The 23,020-nt window shown below is 41.6% G+C and overlaps 1 long non-coding RNA gene across 1 annotated transcript in view; it reads right to left on the bottom strand.

Annotated features, from left to right (window-relative positions):
- LOC141568439 (uncharacterized) overlaps positions 1 to 22,131 on the bottom strand; it is a 36,535-nt gene extending 14,404 nt beyond the window's left edge. The window contains exons 1-2 of the long non-coding RNA XR_012491553.1: positions 22,031 to 22,131; positions 6,637 to 6,766 (exon numbers count right to left, since the gene is read on the bottom strand). This is a non-coding gene — a long non-coding RNA (uncharacterized LOC141568439). The remainder of the gene's footprint in view (positions 1 to 6,636; positions 6,767 to 22,030) is intronic.
- Positions 22,132 to 23,020: the final 889 nt, after the last annotated feature.

The raw sequence follows: 23,020 nt of genomic DNA, 5'->3' as shown, positions 1-23,020 counted from the left end.
TATATATATATATATATATATATATATATATATATATACTTTTTTTTTTTTCCTACTGGGACTCCTCCTTGAAATGGGAGATTTTACCTAATGGGAGTCAGACGTTGTTTTAAACTTTCATTTAAATACTACAAATAGTAGCAAGGCCACTTATTGTTCTCCCTCACCCCTCCCCCACCCAGGACTCACTGTCCCTTCTTATGGCATTGTATCTCAGTTCCAGGCACCCACCCTTCCTCTGCACACAGCCGGTGTGCCTGGAGTGAAACACGGGCTCCCACATTGGCTCCTTGGGTCAGGCATGTGACCTAGGTTAAGCCACGGCACGTTCTAGCTGCAAGGGTGTGCACGTGACCCTGCTAGAGCCAATGAAATGTAAGCCTCCTGGGATTGAGGCAGGCATTTCTGCTTTGACGAAAAGTAAGGGCTACTGATGACATGTTCTACCTTGTGCAATGGTGGCCCACAACCATTAAAGGAGGACCATTGCTTGAGATCTGAATCCAGCCACATCTGAAACTCTGCTTACCCTCCTGGACGTTTCATTTACAGAAGACTATAAATCCCATTTTTGCTTAAGCCAATTTGTACTAGATTTTCTATCACTTGCAACAAAGAGAGTACTAACTATGCATCCCTTCTCAGATTTTACATCTATAGAATGGGGGAATTCTGCTAGAGGATAACATCTAACTGTAGCCTGTAATTTTGATTTTAGGAGAAGAACGGGGGAGGAGAAACCGTATAATATTCTGAAGCAAATCAAGTATTTCTAGATAAACTGAATTCCACGTTTGAATCAATTCAATAAAATGTACTGAATGCCCACTGTACTGTAAGCACATGTTATTTCTTCCTTTCTGTATCACCATGGAAAATAAATCCATGTAATCACATTGAATGCCATTTCTATCATGGGTCAAAATGTGTCCTTGGACATGATATTGCTACAGTGATGAGAATCTAAAAGTAAAAAAAGTAACCAATGTAAGAAAGGTGCATTATCATCTTTTCAATAGCATTTGTGAGACCTGTGTGAATGTAGTCTATACCTTTTATAAATGTTACCAAATACCGTGTTTTTAACTAGAGTTATGCAGGCATAAAATATTCTTGTCTTGAAAATTTTCTATTAACTTGAAAACGCTTAACCTCAATGAAGTACTGAAGATGCCAAAGAAATTAATGGCTTTTTGCTGTACTACTGAAATGTGTCCACTAATATTTAAAATTCCATGTCCCAGGACATTACTCAGACCTACTGACTTAAGCTGCATGGGCTCGATCTGTGAGGTGGCTCAGGCCATTTCTCCAGTCTCTGTCTCTTGGGCGTTTGCTTCTCGCTCTCTCTCTCCCTTCTTTTCTCTCTCCATCCTTTCCCCCAACCTCACCCCCAGTTTCCTGGGATTAATTGAGAATGTTATTCATAAGAGATCAGAAAAAGATTATACATATGGAACGGGTTACCATGTGTCAGGATGTACGTATTTCATATTTCTTAGGGGGAAAAAACCAAATGTACTAAACATCCATGTCTCACTTAAAATATTTACGTGAAGTCTATATTTATTGGCCTCAAAATCCGTAGTTCTCATTGTCCTTGAGGGAAACCTCATAAGCCATGTGCAATGTTCACGTGGTCATACATCAGTGTCACATCCGAGAACTGCAGTCTGAGGCTCCCCACTCACGCTGCCCCTCCGATGACATCTGTCAGAGACGGCAGAGTATCGGTGCCAACCAGGCCACGCACTGATCTACTTGAGGACCCTTGGTGTGTCTTTTGTGCAATCTCACATCGTCTCTGACAATAAGGACATATTGTATTGTTCGCCTCTGAATAGAAGGACATGGTTTTACAGGCGGATTTAATCCACTTGTGCCCACTCTGTATGGTCCTCATTTCATTTCTCCACAAACATTTGTTAAGTACCCACTAGGTGCCAGGCACTGAAAAATACACAGAAATATTTACCTGCTACTCAACCTCTTCTCGTCAAGGCCCTACAAGTGCCTTTAACTTCAACCGTCTGCAGCAAATCTCAATGCCTACCCCACCCAAACAACAGAAATGACAACGGTAGCAATCACCCCAACGACTCATTTTTCAACTCTGTATTCTCTATCTTACTCTAGTCTCTCAAAGTAAAAACCTCAGTCATCCCTAGTTCCTCATTCTCTCCTCGCTCATCACCTCCAGTGATCTGTCTACCAAGTCCAATTATTTATTCTCTTCAGCATACCTCAAATCAACAGACTGCTCTATCATTAGCCAGCCTTTGCTCAGGCCTTTAAAAATCTCTTGGTGCCTTTTCCTCAGGTGTCTCCAACTGCAATTTATTCACGTGCTGCTGCCAATGTTAATTTTCTAAAACACAAATCTCACCATGTCACTTCCTTGCTTACAAAGCTGCCATGGCCCCTGCGTATCTTGTAGGATTGATTTTCATCTTCTTTACATGACAAGGTCCTTCTAGTCTGATGCTGCCTACTTTTCCTGCCTCCTCCCTTGGGGTTCTTTCCCACAGATTTTGCTCTCTCACCTCACTGGACCTCACCCATACCGTACATGCCTCTGGGCCTTTCAACGTGATGTTCTCTGTTCCTCAAAAGCCCTTTCTCTGCGTAGAGAGCTTCTGTTTTCTACCATGCTTCAAGAATCAGCTCAAGGGTCACTTTAAGGCCTCCCGATTTCTCAAAGTGGTTGTCGATGCTCTTCTCTGAATCCCAGAATCCTTGAGGCCTATCTTTAGCGCATTTCATACGTAGTTGTGATGGTTTGTTTACATATTAAACAACACTGTTCGCCTGTGAGCTGCTTGATATATTTGTGGCTCTCCGCATTCCCAATTTGCAGCACAGGGCTTGGCTTACAGCAGGTATTTATCCACTGGGTGGATAAATAGTCATTGAATGAATGACTAAGGGAGCACCCATAGAAAATGGTATTTTAGGATTAATTAGCAGGTGGCGTGCAGACTGCACGAAAGTTAGAAAAACAAGTTAGGAAGCTATTACACAATCCAGGTTTGAGGGGAGGCCTCACGCAGGGCAATGAAGAAAGGGATTAGAAGGAAAGGGCGGGGTGCTGGCTTGAGGATGGAATTAAATGGCCACCGGTGACTCCTCAGCCAGAAAGGAAAAGACAGAGATAACCCAGAGATTTCAAGCCAGGGACTTTAAAAAAGTGCAAAGGCTGTACTTTGAGAGCAGATAGTGAATTTTGTTTGAGACTGGTTATATTGGAAAGAACTGCAGGACACCTGAAAAGAAATGTCCAGCAGGCAATTGGAGATTAAAGGCCATATTGTGTGGTGGTCAAGTGCATAGATCTAGCCAGCCAGGTTTTGAATCCTGGTCACGTCCATTATTAGATGGGTGATTTTAGGTCTCAATTTCCTTCTCTGTAAGATAAATAGAATTATAGTGCTTATTTCCTAGGGTTCTTGGGAGATAATGTACATAGAAAGCACCCCTCACATACAGTGTCTGACACATGGTACAAGCTCGATAAACGTGGGCCGTTCTCATTAAGGACTAAATCTGATATAAAATTTTACAGTGCGGAAAATATTTGCATTTTATTTTCCCAACAATTACGTGAGGTAATTTTTATGATTGGAGTGAGGAAACTACAGATCAGCAAGGTTCATTGGTCACAACTAGTAGGTAGCAGAACCAAAACTCAGTTCTAGGTTTCTATGCCAAATCCTATGTTATTCTACTGAACTTGCGAACTCTGATTTAGATGGGGCGGAGGGCTGCAGGGGGAGAGAACGGGGGTCAGTCACACAAACTTTAAGCACCACCAAATTCCAGGACTGGCTTCTGATGTAAGATTCTTATTGCCACAATGATAATCCTACTTGAAATACACCAAAGCGATCGATTCTAGCAAAGAACAGTACATTCTTAAAGAAGGGGTCCTTAAAGCTTATTTCGTTTCTGCCAAGTGTTTGTTCAGCTTAGGCAGTCCAATGCCCACCTCATCGCTGCCAACCTTCCACGGCTCCAGTATAAATTCAGAGACAGGTTTTTCTCCTTTAATTTCAAACGCAGACTACTAATCACAGTCTGATACCCATCAGCAAGAATTTCACCCGGCTGGAACAGTTGTCCATAAATCTCAAATTTCAAGTGATTCCTCCAACATTTAAAAAAAAAGGGAAATTGTGTTGAAGAGGAAACTGACAATGAGCTTCTGTCTGGTAGCTGTGAAAACGGTTATTGCTGACCCCTTTTTGTCTTTGAATTACTGCTTAGCTTTCTGTCTGGACATATGGAAAGAAGAAATCTTTGGGGATATTGCCAGATAAAGCTGGCTTACCTTGGATGCCTGAACGGACAGGATGTCTAAGAATAGACTCCAAGGGGGAAATGCAAGAGAGCTGAGAGGAACTATAAGAAGGGGGCATTTCGTTCACTTTTTCCAATAACTCCTTTAATTTAAGAAGTGAATAAAGTTATGGCTCAGTGCCATACAGAATGAATAGTAAAGAACACTGGGAAATGATAGGCACTTTTGAGAAAGCTCTATTATTATAGGAATGTAAGGAAGGAGGGGGCCAAATCGTCTCCTTCCACTAAGGCATCAAGGTAGGAAACCAGGCTGTTGGTTTCATGAAAGGTGGAGACAGGAAATTTCAAATTCTATTCCTACTTTGGAATGCTGATCCCGTCATGGCCAAGAGCATTTTTTTAATTATTATTTCCTCGCCTCTTTTCCCACATCTATAAAAAGGAGTTAATCAAGGGTGTTGCTGAGGTTTAATTAGTTAATACTTGTAAAGTGCTTTGAAGATGAAAAAAAAAAAAAGATCATAAATATCCATGGGTTGAAGTCAAGATTTAATAAATCATAGCTTGGGGCAAATGAAGGTGATTTGGTTTTGATGGGTAACTTTCCCTGACATTACTCAGCCATTGCCGTGGGGGGAGGAAAATGACGGGACCCTCTTCTAGTGCTTTTCAGAATTTTGTTCAGAGAAAATAATTTGTCTCCATCAGGCCAAAATAAAAAATAAAAAAAAATCAGGAAATCTAAAGAAAAATAAAAATGGATCCAAGAATTCATAGTGAGTCTCCACCCCTTTCCTCAGATCAGAGTTTTGTGTGTGGTGTTGTCAAACAGATACTGGAGAGGAGTGGAAAGAAACTATGGCATTGGTTAGGCCTAGTCCCAGCTTGATCTCAACACTTTTCTAGCTGTGTGAAGCTGAGCCAGCTACTTTACTTCTTGGAACGTTGGTGTCTTCCTCTGTGAAACCGGGATCATTCCTCTCTCTTAGGATGCTGTGAGGAGAAGCTGAAATAACTGGTAGGAAGTACCAGCTTCTCCCTGACTTCTTACAATTATTTTCATCCTATTTCTCTTCCTCCTTCAGCCCAGGTTGTCTTTCTCAGAAGCTTCTGAAGCACCAACATGTTGGATTATCGTTTTCAGCTCAGAGCTCTGGGGGTTATTCTATTTACTTTCGATGTTTTCACTGGAGAATCTTACGTGCTCATTTCCACTAGGAAACAGCAATTTCAGGGGAGGAGACTCTGTTTTCTGCCAAGGTTATTTCAGGGGGAAACTCAAGTTTAAAAAAAAAAAAAAAAAAAAAAAAAAGACCCTAGATTATTTTCTAAATCCCAGATCTCAGTGCAGCTGTCTTTCTGTTCCACTGTCTTGCAACTGATATCCGGATATTAAATTCCTGAGAATGAAAGCTCTCTGAAAACATAACTCACTGGAAAGGAGAAAGGCCTGGGACTACCAGGTATGTGATTTTTAGTCTCGTTTAAAGTGAAAGAGCCCGAGCAGGCATTCCTGGGAGACTTCTGTGCGGTAGGTAGCATTGTGTTGCCAACAAATGCCAGCCACAACCCTCACTAAGAGTCACAGGTACTGGAGATGGTTAGAGCCAGGGGCAAGTTTAGAGACTGTGAAGTTTTCCCCCTGCCCCCATCACTGACGAGGACGCTGAGTTCCAGGCTCCCAAGGGACGTACATACAAACTATGTCAGAATCAGATAAATACCACTTGGCCCTACCTATTTATGAGCCAGTCTATCAATGTGTGACAACGGCTGTAGGAAAAAGTCACCAGGATTTATGGTTACAGCTACCTGGATGTCTAAAAAGCATGCAAAGTACACCTTAAAATTAAACTTAAACACGATTGAACTTCAAAGACAGTGAATTGGCTGAGTCCTTGAGGTTGTAAAAGGATGCAAAGGGCAGGTGTGTCAGGGAGGGGTGGTGGATTGTAACACCTGAATTGCTGCGAATTACTCCAGTGAAATGAGCATGGAGTTCCCACTCTACCCTCTCCTTTCCTGGCTCTCTTCGTTTGTGTCATGGCTGCTGTCAGCACTGGCATCGTTGAGTGCAGAGGACAAAGATGAATGACAAGAAGAGACAGACGCTGTATACATTTTACACTTTGAATATTCCCTTGGTGTTTGGCCATACACCAATTTCCTCAATTGTGAACCTACTACAGCTTGATTTATCAAGGGACTAATTTTAGAAGAGGAGGTGCTGGCATCCTGGTAACAGTCTACCTTTTTGAGTTATAAGGTCTGAACAGGAAGGAGATAACAAACAAGCAAGGAAAGTTGTACAATGCCACACAACCTCAGATGTCCTACCTGTCTCCATAATGCTTCACCGTGGAATGAAGACTGAGACAGCTCAGCTCAGTCTTCGGCTGTCACTGGGAACACGTGTGCCTGTCATTCATTGCATCGCTGAAGTTCAGCAACTTCTTGGGTCTTCAACCTGAGTCCAATGAGATGCATGGTCAAGAGCAGGGACAAGAGTAGAGAAGAAACCATAGCCAGAGTCCATCTCCCCTTCCCAGTCTGTCCCAAATGTTTAACCATGTAAGAGAAACGGAAGGCCATGCAGCAGATCCATTGCTATGATTTTAGCTCGATCTCTTGGGTTCCTCGGCCTTGGTCCTCCTTGGCCAAGGTGGGGTGTGGGGGTGAATGCAAGAGTGGGTTGTTCTTGAGTAATAGACCATCCTCATAGTTGTTACACCACAGACAAAAAACACGGACTCTGTCTATATTCTTGATGTACAATCACTTACTGTGTTGCCCCAGTTTCTTTAGTTTCGATATTTTCAGAAACAAGAGGAGTATTCATTATCTCACTTCCCATCTGTGCTCCATCAACACCGTTCCCACATGCCATTCTGCAAACACCGTGTACCTTCATGACCACTCTCCTTTATACACACACTCGCTCTGCCTGGGATCTCCTTTCCACCTCTGTACCTAGCCAGTTTCTACTCTTCCTTTCTGACCCAACTTAAATATCACCTCTTCTAAGACGCCAGAGTTCCACGTATTTTCCTCACCGACATGCTTATCAAAGTGGCATAATGCAAACACTTATTTACATGTGTATGTTTCTTACTAAACTCTGAATTCCTTGAGGACATAGAATCTGATGTTCAATTTTTTAAAAATTCCATTAAATCACACTCTTTGGTATATAAACTAGATCCAATATATGTTTACAGAATGAAGAAATGAATAGGAAAAAAAAAAAAATCCCACAGCCAAAAATAAAAGGGAACTGATTAACAGGGAAAAATATTTTCAACAAATACAGAAAGAAATTATTACTACCCATAACATACAAATATTTTTCAAATAATAAGAAAAGTATGAACATAACAATAGAAAAACAGGCAAAGGACAACCATTGACAAGTAAGTAAAGAAGAAATAATGAATAACCAATAACATTTATGAACATATTTCAACTTAACTTATTATCAAAGGGATACAAATTAAAACAATGAGATATTTTTTTCCCTCTATCAACTTGGCAAAGATAAAAACACAATTTTCAGTGTTGTTGAGGGCCTAATAAGACAGGGACTCTGGTGAGTATGAAATATAATCTTTCTGGAAACCACTTTGGAAATGTATATGTACGGTATGTACTAAAAGTCTTTAAAGTGTTTTATATATTTTGTCCTAGTAATCTCAGTTCTAGTCATTTATTACAAAGAATTAACTAGAAATGTGTAAAAGTCCATATATAAGGATGACATTCAAATAAATATTTATAATATCAAAAATTTGAAAATAACGTAAATGTAAATTATACAGCCACATGTTAAAATATCATACAGCCATTAAAAACGTGTTTTTAAAAAAACAAAACAAAACATGTTTTCAAAGAATATTTCATAGGATACATAAGAAAATATTTCTCACATAACCATATGAAAAACAGTAAGATGAAAAACTCTGTTATGTTTCCAATTTTATAAAATATAGATAGTAGACAGATATTTATAAACAACAACAACAACAAAAACCAGAAGAATAGACACCAATGTTAACTGTAGTTACATCTGAGTGGAGAAATTATGGGTGATTTTTAATTTGCTTTGTATAATTTTATAATTGTCTTGGTTTCTATGTTTTTCACAATAAGCTTTTATACTACGACAAAAAATGAGTTTTTGTACTAACATTAAAAATTTTTAAAGAGCTACAAGTCACCACTATGCAACTATCAAAATGGCTTTAAAAAAAGAAACTCCTCAGTGATAACACTGAATGCTGGTGCAGAGGCAGAGAAACTGGATTTCTTCTACATTACCGGTGAGAATGTGAAGTGGTACAGCCATTTGGAAAGGTGTATGGCAGTTTCCTACAAAACATGTGCTTACCAAACAAACCAACATCTGCACTCTTGAGCATTTATCCTAGAGAAGTAATAACTTTACACAAAAACCTATACGTAAGCATTCACAGGAACTTTATTTGTAGTTGGCAAAAGCTGGAAATAACCCAAATGCCCTTCAGCGTGTGAATGGTTAAAGAAATGGTGGTGCACCCATTCCATGGACTACTACTCAGCAACAAAAAGTACCAACTATGGATACACACAACCACTTGGATGGATCTCCAGGGAATCATGCTGAGTGGGAAAAGCCAATCCCATTAGAATACCTACTGCCAGATTCCATTTATATGGCATTGTTGAAATGACAAAATTATAGAGACAAGAAAATGAATGGTTGCCATAGGTTAGGGAGAAGAGGGGGGAAGGAGAGAGGTAGCACAGGTGATCTTTGTGATGAAACCATCCTGTATCTTAACTGTGGCGGTGGTAAATCTACATGTGATAAAAATGCACAGAACAAAATACACACACACACACATGCACACACAAATGAGTGCATGCAAAACTGGTGAAATCTGAGTAAGGTTGGTAGATTAATTTTGTCCATGTCAATTTCCTGGTTGTGATATTGTAGTATAATTGTGCAAGAATTAACATTGAGAAAAACTGGGTTTAAAGTATAGGGATCTCTGCATTACTTCTTATAACTGCACGCAAATCCACAATTATCTGAAAATTGAGAGTTAAAAAGAAAAGAAACGGACAGAAACCTATAAATGAAACAAGATCGGAGAGACACATCAACCAGTTGCGATGTGTGCTTAACTGGATCTTGATTCAAACTATAAAAACCTGTGACTTCCGTGAAATGCTACAAATGTGAACATTGGCTAGATAGTTGATGCCCTTAACGAATTATAGAGAGTTGTTTTTAGATGCAATGATGTTATTGTGGCTATGTTTAAAAAAAAGAAAACAATGAGCCCTGATCTTTCAGAGATTCAAACCAAAATATTTAGAGATGAAGTCATATGACATCTGTATTTGCTTCAAAACAATATGAGCGGGCAGAGCATAACATGGTGATTGGTTAGGCTTAGCCACAGGTGGATGTATGAATTGGTGTACATTATAATAATCTATCTATTTTTCTGTATTTTCTAAATTCTCCATAATAAGACTTTCATTAATGAGGAAAAAGTAAAGGAAAGGCCGAATCTTCAAGGAAACCCTTCCAAGGTACTTATCCTCTCATCAGTAAACATGTGGTTTCTACCTTGCATACCAGGCCCTGTGCTAGGCTTTAAAGAGTTGGCCATAAACAGCCTGCTCCTTCCCAGCGCTCAAAGGCTAGTAGGAGCAAAGAGCGTGCTGCAGCCTGAGTCCGTTACAGTGGGCAGGACAGTTGTTTAAACCTGGGCTTGATTCCTGAATCTGACTTTAGCATCATCTGTTTTTACATCAACGCTTTTCATTTCAGATCTGTTCCAACCCAAATGACATTACATTCTTATTGTCATCTGACTCTGCTGTCACCGTGGGGAGTAGCCAAAACAAGACTAACGATGTTTACTGAAGTCTTTCAGTTTTTGTCATAGGAGGATCTGAGCTCAGTTTCCATCTCTCTCATCGCCCACCACCGCCATCTCCAGGTCCTCGAGCCTGTCAGGGTGGCTCCAGGATCTGGATACTGAATCAGAGGGAAACTTGTTAAATGTGACTTTTAGAGGGAAGGAAACTTGGTTATATGTCTTAGGGGGAAAAACAGGATAGCATTGCATTTGATGAGGAGAATGATTCATTTCACCTTGATAAAATGGAAACTCAAATGAAAATAAGTTGTTTTGCGCGCGCGCGCACACACACACACACACACACACACACACACACACACTGGTGTAAAGGATGTCATGCGGTGAACAGTATTAAGGCCATAAATTACGTTTCATAGAGTGTGGTTTCTCCACAAAGCCACTTGGCAAGGCACACTGTGATTAATATCACACTAGGGAAGGTGTGACGAAGGTGAAGACAAGGAAAGGAGGGGTGGCAGCACACGAGACACAGAGACAATAGTGACAGCAGCCGCTTTGCCATTTGGCCTGAGGGGCCAATACCCTCAGACTTTATGACTGGTAGACAACACCTGCTTAGCTTATATTAAAACACACAAAAAAAATTACCAAACACTTCAGAAAAACATTAAGCGCTGCCCTGAATATTGTTGACATACATTATTTATCAGTGCCGTATTACTAAATGCAGAATCAATAGATTAAAACACAAAAGACCTGCAGAAATAACAATCACCAAAAATAGATAAATCTTCTACTGGGATTTACCACGAGGCCTGGACACTGGAGCAAAGAAAGCATTTGTTTCTGGTTTCGCCATTTGTCACTATTGATTCAGCCTGTGACAGGAAGATCACTGCCTTGACAAAGAATGATTTATCCTCCCTCTCAATACAATTTGCAACCTTCTGTCTCATTTGAATCCTCACCTCTAGAGTCTGTATTCTGATAGGAAAAACCATAAAGGAATTAGGGGGCTTTTTGGTCTCAGAAGTCTGCCTCTAATTACTTTTAATATCAAATGGTTCCGAAAGCTGGAACATAATGAATTTGAGGGATACAAAGCTTGGCCTTAGATAATAGGTTTGAATACAGAGCACAAGCGGCTGTGCTTGGAAGCAGAGAAAGGAGGGTCTGCGATGGTATGAATAACACAAGGAAAACAGCCCTCACTTGAGCCAATCCTGAGCTTTGCACGTTTCCCACGATGTCGTCCTCTTTTATTACTGCCACCTGGTTTAGTAGCCTGGTCTTCCAGTTAGGAAAGACCATTTTTTGAGAAATCCCACCCCCAATGTGATGGTGAAGGAGTTGGAACTTTTGGGAAGTGAGTCAGTCATGACAATGGAGCCCTCATGAATGGGATTAGTGTCCTTATAAAAGAGACTCTGGACAGTTCCCTCCAGCCAATTTTCCAAGCTGTCTTTTATTTTGACAAATCTCATTCTAAACAAGTCATAATTGGGGAGAGAGAAAAAAAATGTTTTCAGTATAATTCAACAAACGCCTATAGAATGTCTATCAAACACCACCACTAGGCACCACAGGACCCATGGTCATCCATCGAACGTTTACCGACTGCCTCGTCTCTGTCAGGCAGTGAGTAGGCTAGGTGCTGGGGACACAGTGATGAGTAAGATAATCCCTTCTGTCTTAGTCCATGCCGGCTGCTATCACAAAAAGACCACAGACTGGGTGGCTTATAAACAACAGACATTTATTTCTCATAGTTCTGGAGGCTGGGAAGTTCAAGATCAAGGTGCCAGCAGATTCGGTGCCTCCTGAGAACCCGCTTCCTGGTTCATAGATGGTTGTCTTCTCGTTGTATCCTCACATGGCTGAAGGGAGCTCTCCAAAGTCCCTTGTATAAGGACACTAATAACATTCAAGAGGCCACCACCCTCATGACCGAATCACTTCCCAAAGGTCCCCCCTCTTTTATCATCACACTGGGGCTGGGATTTCAACCAGAAAAATTTCAGGAAACACAAACATTCAGTCTAGAGCACCTTCCCTCATGGAGCTTACAGCCTGGTAAGGGAGACACTTATGAAACAAATCACACAATTAAGTAATTCATTGAAATCGTGGAAATTGGTAAGAGTTGTGCAGGTGATAAGAGAAAGCATGAGGGTCTGCTCTGAGCGTTCTAGGAAGGCTTCCCTGAGGAAGTGATATTCAAGCTGAGAACCAAAGGAGTGAGCTACTTGAGGAACATTGGGAGTTAGCTACATTGGGAGGTAAAAGATAGTATGGTCTCTCTCTCAAAGCTTCCGATAGAGCTGGGAGCCATGAATGAGAAACATGAATGAGGAGTTGTGATCCTATCTAGACCAGTAAGTGTTGTCATGGAGATGTGTGGCTATGGGACTGTGGCTGGATTCCTGCAGGGTGAGCCTTCCAGGGTCTGACCCTGACCCCTGGCTCCAGTGTGGACAGAGCCAAAACGAATAAGGTGATGCCAGGGGACACGAACAAGAGAGGAAATTATTCTTCTTGGCTTGTCTGCTGAGGTACTGTCAGTGCTCAAGAAATGGAACATAATATGATCGTCTTTCTTACTGTTTCCTCACTTGGGTAAGTAGTTCAGTATTTAATCTCCTTTTGAAAGATGGGAAAGAGGACCTGGCAAAGAAGCAACATATTTTAGATCTGAAAATTTAAAAATTCTCAAGTGTAGCAAAATATGTCATGATGAATGTTATTTAAAAAAAAAAAAAGCACGATGGTTTTATGAGGTGATGCAATGTGTGACTGGAGGGCCAAATGTGTAAATTGATTCTGTGAACTTTTCATTCATTCATTCATTCATTCATTCATTCATTCAACGACTATTTAATGAGCATCTACTACATTCCTGGCAGACAAGGTTCTTGTCCTCACGAAGCTTGCACTTAGTAGGAGAGATGGATGATATACAAATATGACCCAAGGTAGTTACAAGTGCTATAAGAAAATAAAGTGGACTCAGGTAATGGAGAAAAATAAGAATAAGGATAGAGAGAACCTATTAGGTTATAGTGGTCAGGAAAGTCCCCTCTGTAGGGACAGCTTCATGAATATGTGACCACACTGTTGCACAAGCCACCACACTCAAATGGGGACTCTGTGCTAGGGGTTTAATCCTCTGCTGTCACCATCTTAAAATTTTTAATTACATTTCTGAGTTGTGATTTGTAAGGGAAGTCTGATGGGACAATGGAGCATGTGCTACGGGCTGGAAGCCTCAGCTCTCCTGTGATCCCACCTCCGTTGGGTTCTTGGCTGCCCTCTCCCGCAGGCCCCAAGCAAATGCAGCCACCGCTCCCCCGTGGGAGCCAGGGAGCAAGCACAGGGAGAGTCGGGGTGGGCATAGGGTGAGAGCATCTGTGAATGTTAACCCAGGGGCAGCATTGTGCCCAAAGGAGTGTGACATTAAATGGCAAAGTAAACATACTATGACAGGTCAAGAAAGACCACAGACGGAAGGGACAAGCCTTTCTTCCTGCTCTTTGAACAAGGGGCACTGCCTTGCATTTTCATGGTGCACTGAGCCCTGCAAATTATATAGCTGGCCCTGCCTCTCTGAGGAGAGGACATCTGAGCAGAGACCTGAAAGGAGGGAAGATGTGGGTGTCAGCGCACCAAGCAGAGGAAACTTCAAGGGCTAAGGCCCTCAGGCTGGACCAAGTCTGACTAGTTGGAGGAACAGCAGGGAGGCTGGTGTGGAGGCAGTGCTGCCAGTGTGTGGGAAGGTGGGTGTGGGCAGGAGCCCGGTGGTGCAGCTGGGGCCAGAGTGTGTGGGGCTTTATAGGTCATGATAAGGAGACTAGCTTCAGTCTAGATGGAAGCTACAGAAATATTTTAGGTAGGAAATTTATACGGTGTGATTTATATTTTTAAAGGCTGGGGGTTTTGCGGGGGAGATGGTGAGATTTACATTTTTAGTTTATTAATATATTAACTCATTTATATTCCACCCTGTTGTCACAGGGGTTGGGTGGCCTTGAATGAAGACGATGACAGAGGTGTGAATGCCAGGGGCATGACATGGAGAGGCAGGAGTGGCTTGAGCCCAAATGGGAGGGACAGCCCCCATCCACAGACACCGTGGTGACTCTGGGGGGGGGGGCGGTGTGGGAGCAGGAAGGAGTGAGTTGAGTGGAAAAGTCTAAGGCCCTCATTCTCCATCGTGAAGTAAGAAGCAAAGTCATGTGCTAAGAACGAGGGGTAGCTGGGGAAGAGGATGTCAGGACACGAGAGAAGGTTTGGAACATTTTTCAGAGGAACAGGAGAAAGGTGCTTTGGGACAAGAACAGGGGATTTGGGCAGCAGCAATGTCCTGGTTCTGGTGGGAAACCCTTCTTGTTTCTGAAAGTAACCTAAGTTATGGACCACATTTTTTACCATTCCAGAAGGATCTCCCACACCGAACCCCAGTCTCCTTCCTACTCTTCTTAAAAATGCACAGGTTTCCAATCTTGTAAACCATAAACTGCCTTGTGATGCAGCTGGTCCAGTCTTTTCCCTAGATCTCTTCTTCTATCTATATCTTTAAATGCATGGAACTTTCTTTATCTGCTCTTCTATATTGTAGCTATTCATTCCTTAATCTCTTGCCATATGATTTTATTCTGTCATGTTATTGAAATTTCCCTTTAAGATCACCTATGATTTTCACCCTGTTCTTTGAGTGCACGTGTGTGTGACCTGTAAAAGCTTTTTCCTTATTTTGCCTCTACCTCTCATTTAAAACTCATGTTCTTCATTTGCAGAAGCCTGATCTCCCGTGACTCTCTTCCCACCTCTCTGATCACTATAATCTTTATCTTCTCTGCAGCTCTTTCTCCTTTTCTTGGTCCCTCGTCACGGGCACTGACTGACACTCAGCTTTGGCTCATCGTTTTGGCCTAGTCACCTCCTTAGGAGCTTATCTACTTTCCCATCGTCAACAATCCCAATTAGCAGGGCCTCCCAACTCTTGGCATATGATTTTCAACCACACCTTTGGCCCAAACTTCTCTCCCAGACTCTGTTGTCATAATTCCAACCTAAAATCGTCATGTCTAAAAATAAGCTCAAAATTTTTCCTATAAAAATATCTTCTCAGGTTTCTCAAAACAATTAAAAGTAAAATTACCATATGGCCCAGCAATTCCACTCCTGGGTAAATACCCAGAAGAATTAAAAGGAGGGACTTGAAAAAATATTTGTACACTCACAGCAGCATTATTCACATTAGCCAAGAGGTGGAAGCAACCCAAGTTATTTCCCATTGATGGACAAATGGATAAACGAAATATGGTATATACATACAATGGAATATTATTTGGCCTTAAAAAGGAAGAAAATTATGACAAATGCTACACCATGGATGGACACTGAGGACATTATGCTAAGTGAAATAAGCCAGTCACAAAAGAACAAATACTATATGATTTCACTTATATTAGCTATCTAACATAGTCTGATTCAGACAGAGAAAGTTGAATGGTGATTGCCAGGGGATGGGAGAGGGAAAAATGGGGAGTTGGTGTTTAATGGGTACAGTTTCAGTTTGCAAAGTGAAAAGATGGTGGTGATGATTGCACAATAATGTGAATGTACTTAATCCCCTGAACTATAATTTTATAATGGTTAAGGTGGTAAAAATTTAATGATTATGTGTTTTACCATATTTTTTCCCCTTTGTTCTGCCGACCACCCCGCTCCGGTTCAAGCCGTTGTTTCTCAGTCTAGTTGTGTAGGACACAGCTCCCTGGCCGATGCTGGTGTTATGAGCCTTGAGCTCCCCTGGCTGAGGCAGTCGGTCGCTCGTCATTGGCTGAAGCTCACGGGAGCTCTCGCCGGCTGCCGGCCACTCATGCTGGCCACCAGCCCCTCATAGCGGCACATGGTTGCCCACAGCAGCACACAGCAGCCCATGGAAGCCCACAGCAGCCCACAGCAGCTCATGCCAACCTCTGGCTGCTCACAGCAGCCCAGCTCCAGGGAGAGCCGGCGCAGCTCACTGGCCCATGTGGGAATCGAACCTGCGACCTCAGCATTAGGAGCACAGCATGGCAGCACTCCAACCACCTGAGCCACCGGGCCAGCTTCATATTTTTCTTAAATCCCTTTTCAGTTTCCAAATTTCTATCAGTATTTCTATTCTTGAGTCCCCCATGCTCCCAAGCATGGAGCTAATTTTTACTGTACCCTGTTCTTATGCTCCACATACACTGTGTCTCGTCAATTTTGTCCTTCAAGCAAGCCACAGATGTTTCCTTCTTCCTCATTCCTAGCAACACATCCACCTAGGACACAGACTTGGAAGTGACCTCAGAGGTCTAGCCTCCCCTTCCTCCTATGACTGCAATCCTCTCTAATGTCCCTGGCCAAGATGCTTCAATCATTCATTCATTTAACAAATATTTACTGTGTTCCTATTATATATACTGGGAATATACTGCCGGACAAAGAAGGCTAGATGCCTGCTGTCATAAAGTGTATATTGTAGTCAGGCAGAGAGACTATAAATAAGTAAAGAAATGAAGTCATTTCACATAGTGATAACTGGTAGAGAGGAAACAACACACACTGTAATACAGAAAGTCATGGCAGAGAAGGGAGGACGGAATTCTTCTCCAAATTGAATGGTCAGGGAAGTCATCTCTGAAAAGGTGACATTTTCATTCAGGCACAGACGAACAGAGGGAGACGATCATGCTAAGCTTCAGGGGTCGCCAGGCAGGGGACATCTGTTGTGAAGGCCCTTGGGAATGAACCTGGCTCATTTGGGAAACACAAAAAAGGCTGGTGTGGTGTGAGTGTGGTGAGCTAAGAGGAAGGCCAGAAAAAGATGAGTTTGGAGAGGCAGGCGTGGCCAGGCCGTATGAGACCTTTTAGGCTGGCCTGAGGAGTTGGAGCGTGATTCTAAGTTCAAGGTGAAACCAGAGGAGGATTCTAAGCAAGGCAGGAAGGTGATTTGTTTTGCTTTTTTATAAGAACACTGTGGCTGCTTACTGTATGGAGAATGTACTGTGAGGCTTATGAGAGGGAGAGTAATTAGGAGGCAGTGGCAGGAGCCTCGCTGACAGATGGTGGTGGCCTAGACTGGGTGAGGGCAGTGTATGTGGAGACAAGTGGGCAAATGTATGCTAAAAATATTTTGGAGGCACAAATGATAGGACTTGTTGATGGATTGGATACAGGGACAATGGAAAGGGAGGAATCAAAGATGACTCTTAGGTTTTGGCTCAAGCAATGTGTGGACAGTGATGTCATTTCCTGAGACGGGGAAGTCTGGGGTGGGATAGGTTGGTGGGTGGAGAGAATCAACTATCTAATTGTACAGTCCTAATAATGAGACACTCACTGCAGGGACAGGCTATCATTCCGCTGATGTTAGAAAAGACTTATCCAAATTGGTTCCCCTGAAAATCTACTCGTTCATCCTAATTCTTCTCCTTCTAACAAAATGAATTAAGTCTTTCCTACATGACAGTCCTTTGCTTTATTTATGTTGAGGAGAACTACTATGCCCTTCTAAGTTTTGTCTCCTCTGAGCGAAATATCCATAATTTACTCAAGTTCTTTCTTTTTTCTGGATCACTGCAGATTCAAACTAATCTTCCTTCTACCTCATCTCAATCTATCATGCAAATTTCAGCTAGATCCATCTTCCTAATGCACCAGTTATCAATCACTAAGGGCTAGGCACTGCCCTGGGGAAATATATGGAATAGATGATAAAAAGTGGATTCTTCTATCTCAGTTTTTGCTAAGGCAAGAAGACAACAGGTCTTAAAAACACTACTGTACCATGCAAAAACTTCAAAGATAGTAGCCAAGAAGATCCGTAAACCTTTTGCCCCTATCTTTTTTTTTTTAAATAAATGTTATTGGGGAACAGTGTGTTTCTCCAGGGCTCATCAGCTCCAAGTTATTGTCCTGTAATCTAGTTGTGGAGGGCGCAGCTCACTGGCCCATGTGGGAATCTCGCTCTAACCAACTGAGTCATCCGGCCGCCCCAGCCCCTATCTTTAATATGTAAGAGTTGAGAATGGAGATTGAGAGATCTGTGCAAAGGACAATGTGTGACCTGGCTGTGAATCCCATTCCTTCCAAGGGTGGAGGGAGGGTTGCTTCCCCTTTTACCCCAGGCCAAGAGAAAGGATCATTGGGCAAGCTTGATGTCTGACACCAGAGTTAGGGGGACACCACAGACGGGTGTCTGACTCCTGCCTGGAAAACCTAAAAGGTAAAGACGGGCTGGATACTTGTTCTGAGGATCACGGGGCTGCATTGGGCAGTCTGCCCATGCAGAGTGTGTGGGGGCAAAGAATGGGAGGCTATTTCTCATGGAACGCACATGGAACGTGTGGGGATGAGGGCTGGCTTGGAGCCATTTTGAGTCCTGCCCAAGAGAACCACCTGGAAGTCTGTGTAGAGAGGGCTGCTAGGAAACAGGTGGAGGAGGGTGTCATTGGGGAAGAGCATATCACCTGTCACAGGAAATGCTGTTGAACCTTCCCATGGTAGCCTCCCAAGAACCCACAAAGAGGCCCAGGAGAGGGTCAGCTTTAAAAATAGGTCCCCAGACAGTGGAGCCCTATTAAGATAGTACTACTGTGTTTCCCCGAAAATAAGACCTAGCCGGACAATCGGCTAGGAGCAAATGCATCTTTTGGAGCAAAATTAATATAAGACCCGGTCTTATTTTACTATAAGACCAGGTCTTTAATAATATAATATAATATAATATAATATAATATAATATAATATAATATAATATAATATAATATAATATAATATCGGGCCTTATATTAATTTTTGCTCCAGAAGATGCATTAAAGCTGACTGTCCGACTAGGTCTTATTTTCGGGGAAACAGTCTAGTCAATTAAGGACTTCCCTGCTTCCTTTAGCTGTCATCCCCTGTCCCTTTCAACCATAGAGAGGCCAGAAATCCCACTTCGCTAGAAAGATGAGGAGAGGTGAGAGTAGTAGGTGAGCAAAAGAGAAACTACACCCCTCCTTCTCCATATTGGACCAATAATTAATAGGCTAATTATTTAATTATTGAATTAAAACTGATTTAAAAAGACTCAGGGTGAACAAGGGAAGAACTTGCCCCATTTTTAAGACACAGTGTAAGTTCAAAATCAAGTTTTTCTCTGGTTACATTTGAAGTCCTCCCCCTTCAACATTCTGGTTACACACAGAGAAAAGCTTTCGCTTTGTCATTCTCATGCTTTAAAAACTCCCTTCAACGCCTCTTTCTTGCCTTTTAGATTAAATCTAAACTCCTATTGCATAGAGTTCGATGTCCTCTATTACCTGATCTCGCGTATATTTTTCAACCAAACCTCCCCCAACCCCCGACCCAATGGAACATTTGACTCCTGTCAGGTGGTCCTCTCTGCTTTGTAATAACAGATAAGATTTTTGGGGACATTTATTGTGCTAAGAATTATATCATTTAATCCTCCCAACAACTTTTGAAGTAGATATAATTATTCTTACCACCATTTTACAGATGAAGAATCAGAAATCGCTAACAAATGGTGAGGCTGTGATTGGAACCCAGACGGTCTGACTCCAGAGCCCACAATCCTAACAGTTAAGCATACTGCATCCTCTAGCTCCAGGCATATAGTCTGCTCTCAACCCATGTTCGGCATGTCCCCCTGCCCTCCTCGCCTCTTCTTATGCCACCCCAGACATCTTTCCTATCCCAGCGCAAACTCCTCCTCCTCTGGGAAGCCTTCCCTGAGTATTTCACAGTTATCCCTAGTCTCTGAACTCCCAAAACATTTAATCCACATTAAGGACTTTAAAACTTGAACCTGTGCTATTTGTTTCGCTATTGTCATTTGGGGCATGTCCCTTGGGGAAGCCCCTGTAAGTTCCTTCCAGGATAAGTCCGGTCTGTGTTTCAAACTGTTCTTGTATTCACCAGTGCAGTGGCTCTCCAACTTTAGTACAGAAAGCTATCCACAGACAGTCCACAGAATAAGAAATGTAAACAACATTTAAATGTATGAAAAGATGCTGGACCTCATTATAATAACAGACATGCAAAGCCTCACTGAGTTACTATTTATCACCTGTCAGACAAAACTTTTAAAGTGTGACAACATATCCCGACAACAAGGCTGCAGAGAAAGAGGATCTCTGCTACATTGCTAGTGGGAGTGCAAAACAATGTAACTCCCACAGAAGGGAATTTGGCAGTGTCTAGCAATATTACATGTGCATTCCTTTTGACCCAGTAATTCCACTTTTGGGAATCTATCCTAACGATACACTGGCAAAAATCTGAAGTGCTGTATGTTCAAAGCTACTCTTTGCAGTACTATTCGTAAATGCAAAAGACTGAAAAAAAAAACACACCAAAAACCCAGTGCCAATCAATAGAAGCCTGGTTGAATAGACATGGCGCATCCCCATAAAAGAGTACTGTGTGGGAATGAGGAGGGATTGCTACAGATGGCTTTGGATGGTCCATTAAGTGAACAAAGCAAAGAAAAATGTGTACAGTGTTCTGCCATTTGTGTAAGAAAGATAGGAATGCAACTACGTATTTGCTTATTTTTTCAAAAGGAAACAACAGAAGAGTAAACTGAAAAACTAATGAAAGTCATTATCTGTGATGGGGAGAAGTCAGTGGGGAGGAAATGGGAATGAAGACAGATCTCTCTGAATGTTCCTTGCTTTATAGTTTTCACTGGGAACCAAGGAGTTTACAAAATTCAAAACCAAAATTAAACCAAAAGAAAACATTAGAAACAAACTAGAAAGGTATACATATATACTGGAATTTAACAATTAAGTGACTAGATGGGAGCCAGATTTCTCCCTGTTGGAATGGGAGGTTACAGATAAGCGAGAGGAGGAGGCCGGAATGATCCACGGGGCGGTGAATTTGAATTGGAGGCATTAGTATGAAGTCATGTTTAGCTTAATGTTAGCTAAATTGCATTGGACAATATGGATACAAATGGTTACACACCGAAATATTTACAGGTATGTAGGCAAATACAGGTCAGTATACAGATACAAGTTAGCATGTATTTCCTTGGTCTATCAGCTGAGAGGGCCTGGAAGCAATAACACCCCAATCGCCACAGGCACACCAAACACTGAAATCTTGGTTTCTAATACCATTCTCCAACAGAAGGAAAAAGGGCCCCTTAGAGAAATGTTCAATTCTAGGGCAGGAGCTGAAAATACACAGGATAAGCCTGGAGCATCTTGTAGTGCCAGAAAGAAAGGAAGTGCTCAAAAAAAATTGTGGGGTCATGTCAAAAGGACACAAAAGCCAACTAAAAAGCTCCCAATGTCCAAAACTGAACCAATTAGAGCAATAAAATAAGTAGAATGGATTATAATTCAAGGTATAAAATAAACGTCTGTGCATCCATGTTGATATAAAATGACTGAATCAATCAATCGGGAGAAGAGGCCAATGACCCCAGCAAAAGAATTCCAGATAGTTCACGTAGATATCCACCCTGAAGGAGACAGAACGTAACCCGCCACTCCTTAAGTGTGGGCTGTGCATAGTGACTTCCTTCCAGGGAGTACAATATGGAAGGGAGGGAAAAAAGGGTAATTGTACTGTGGAGAAACCTGACAAACATCACCTCAGCCAAGTGATCAACGTCACCATTAACAGTGGTGAGTCATGTTAATAGAATGTACCTTTGATATTATGTGATGAGAATGGCACTTTACCTCTGTGGTCTTTTGTCCCAAATTACATAATCCCAGTCTCAACGTGAGAAAAATATCAGACAAATCGCAATTGAGGGGCATGCTATGAAATACCTGACCAGTACTTTTCAAACGTACCAAGGTCATCACAAGCAAGGGAAGTCTGAGAAACCATCACAGCCAAGAGAAGCTGCAGGATAGATGATGTCTATAGTAATTGGTGTCCTGAATGCGATCCTGGAACAGAGAAAGGACATTAAGTGAAAACTAAAGAAGTTGGAATAAAGTGTGGATGTTCCTACTGTGTGAATATGGGTTCATTCATTGTGACAAAAACACCACATTAATTTAAGATCTTAGTAAAAGGAAACTGGATGTGGGGTACATAGGAACTCTTTGTACTATCTTTACAATTTTTCTGTAAATCTAAAACTTCTAAAATAAAAAGTTGATTGAAAAAAATCACAAACAAATAAATCTAGCTGTATATTAAGTTGATGCTATAAACATAAAGAGAATAATTATTTTAAGTGACTTTAAAATACAGTATCCTGAGGACAAACTTACACAACAAGAAATCTTAGATAGCCTGTAGTGTTATTATGGCTGGTTACTATATGGGTGTTTGATATACGTTTTCCATAGTGGCTGCACCAATTTACGTTCCCACAAATAGCCCACAAGGGTTCCCTTTCCTCCACATGTTTACCAACACTTGTTATTTCTTGTCTTTTTAATAGTAGCTATTCTAACAGGTGTGAGGTGATAGCTCATTGAGTTTTCGATGTGCATTGCCATAATAGTCATGTAGCATTTTTCATGCACCTGTTGTCCATCTATATGTCTTCTTTGGAAAAATGTCTATTTAGATCTTCTGCCCATGTCTTAATTGGATTGTTTGGTGTGTATGTGTATGTGTTTTTTTTTGCTGTTGAGTTGTATGAGTTCTTTATATGTTTTTTGTATTAACCCCATATCACATACATGATTTGCAAATAGTTTCTCTCTTTCAGTAGGTTGCTTTTTCATGTTGTTGATGGTTTCCTTTCTTGTGCAGAAGCTTTTTAGTTTGATGTAGTCCCATTTGTAGTCTCCACAAGGATGTGGAGAAAAGGGACCTTTGTGCAC

This window comes from Rhinolophus sinicus, linkage group LG14, assembly GCF_036562045.2.
Source record: "Rhinolophus sinicus isolate RSC01 linkage group LG14, ASM3656204v1, whole genome shotgun sequence".
NCBI classification, from domain to species: Eukaryota; Metazoa; Chordata; class Mammalia; order Chiroptera; family Rhinolophidae; genus Rhinolophus; species Rhinolophus sinicus.
The sequence above is the reverse complement of the archived record's forward strand: the minus strand, read 5'-3'. Positions and strand labels throughout refer to the sequence as shown.